The sequence below is a fragment of the Arachis duranensis genome, chromosome 6 (genome assembly GCF_000817695.3).
Source record: "Arachis duranensis cultivar V14167 chromosome 6, aradu.V14167.gnm2.J7QH, whole genome shotgun sequence".
NCBI lineage: Eukaryota > Viridiplantae > Streptophyta > Magnoliopsida > Fabales > Fabaceae > Arachis > Arachis duranensis.
Genome location: NC_029777.3, coordinates 46,298,476 through 46,300,388, shown reverse-complemented (window position 1 = coordinate 46,300,388; position 1,913 = coordinate 46,298,476). Strand labels below are relative to the sequence as shown.

Here is a 1,913-nt window from a genome sequence, read left to right as displayed (position 1 = left end):
GTCATCATATACCCATTTTTTAAGCTAATTTCACTTGTTTTGTTAGCATTTATGCACTTTCTTGCATCCTAAGTAAGTGATTTGGAGTGAAAATGCATAACTTCTCTAAATGAAGCAACCACCATGAAATTAATGTTAAATCATGAGGTTTAAGCTAATTTTGATTGAATTTTAATTGATTTATAAGCCTCTTGAATTTAGTGATACTTTGAGTGGTTGTTTGGTTTATTGTAGGTGAAGAAAAGAAAAGAAAATGAAAAGCGTGGCCTAAGAAGCGTAACAAAAGAAAAGGAAAGCGTGGCCAAAGAGGAGAGAAGCGTGCCGCAACTAATGGGGGAAGCAACCTTGCCCTCCACAAGGGCACACTGCCCTCTAGGAGGGCAACATTAGGTGACCAAACAAGAATAGGCAACTCTGCCCTGCCCACTACAAGGGCAGAGCACAAAATGGTGCCTTGGGACCAAGAGAAAGCAAACTCTGCCCTGCCCTTGTGGAGGGCAGAATCGGGCTCTATAAGGAAGAAAATCAAGGGGAAAATATCAACTATGCATGCTACAAGGTTTGAACAAGGAACCATGAGGGAGCCAAGCACTAAGGTCCACTACCGTGCCAAGAAGCCAAGAAAAAATAGTAGCGTGTTTGCCTCCTCCCAGTTTCGAACACGGGCCATGAAGGAAAGGACCTTGCCCTGCCCTTGGCGCGGGCAGGGCAGCATTTGGATGGCACAAGAACTTGGCGCACCAAGCAACAAATTTGGCGCACCAATTTCCTCCCCTGGCAGCACCAAGCGCACGCACTCCCGTCCCTGGCGCACCAAACCGTTCCTGCCCTGCCCTTGGCGCGGGCAGGGCAGCGTTTTGCGTCCCTGGCGCACCAACTTTCCTCCTGGCGCACCAATTTCCCCCTCTGGCAGCACCAACGCACGCACGCCTCAACCCTGGCAGCACCAACTTTTCTGCCCTGCCCTTGGCGCGGGCAGGGCAGCATCTTGCCGCACCAGGACGCGCCAGACGCGTACCACGTCGCACCAACTTGCACCAAGGCCGCACCAAGCTCTTGCACCATGCATCAATTTTCTGCCCTGCCCTCCACAAGGGCAGGGCAGCCTCCTGGGAGTGAATTTCATGGGCCGAAAATTTAAATTAAAATCCCATTTTAGTTCATTTCTTCACCAAATCAAAAGCCCATCCAAATCCCAAAATCCAAGAATAGAAAGTGTATATATAGAAGCTAGTTTAATGTAATTAGGAACCTTTTTACCTTCTTTTGAATTTTTACCTTTTGATTTACTCTTGCCTTAGCTTTTGAATTTCATTTTTCTTTGAGCTTTCTTGAGAGACTTGTCTGAGCACTAAGAGGATCAAGGGAGAATTGATTGATCTCCTTCCTCATTTCCCTTGGGCAATTCTACTCTTATTTTTCTGAGATTTGGGTGTGTGAAATTGGGGAAATTCTGTCCCAATTCCCATTCAAACTCTTTGCACTTTGTTTTCTGCATAATTCAATTCCAATTCTGTTCTTCTATTACTTCTTCATTAATTTTCTGTCAATTGCTTAGTTAATTCAGATCTGGGAAGGAAATTGGGTTTTAGGCTCTGCTACCTAAGCTCTTGGGTCCTGAGATCATAACTCATTTTGGGTTCTTCTGTGAACCTGCATCTTATTTTCTTTCTGTTTGAATGATAATTGCTTCTTATTTAATTTCTGCTCAATTAATTGTTGCAATTTACTTCTTCTTTGTTTAGATCCTGCAATCCCATTCCTCAATTCCCTTTTATATTCAAGCCATTTATCTTTCTTGCTATTTAAGTTACTGCAATTTAAGTTTCTTGCACTTTAAGTTTCAGTCATTTACTTTCTTGCTCTTTAAGATTCTGCAAATTTACAATTCTGTTCTTCAATTTACTGCACTT

At 43.5% G+C, this 1,913-nt stretch overlaps 1 protein-coding gene across 1 annotated transcript in view; it reads right to left on the bottom strand.

The window, feature by feature from the left end:
* Positions 1-1,913, bottom strand: part of LOC107493776 (uncharacterized) — an 18,428-nt gene that overhangs the window by 15,364 nt on the left and 1,151 nt on the right. The window lies entirely within an intron of this gene.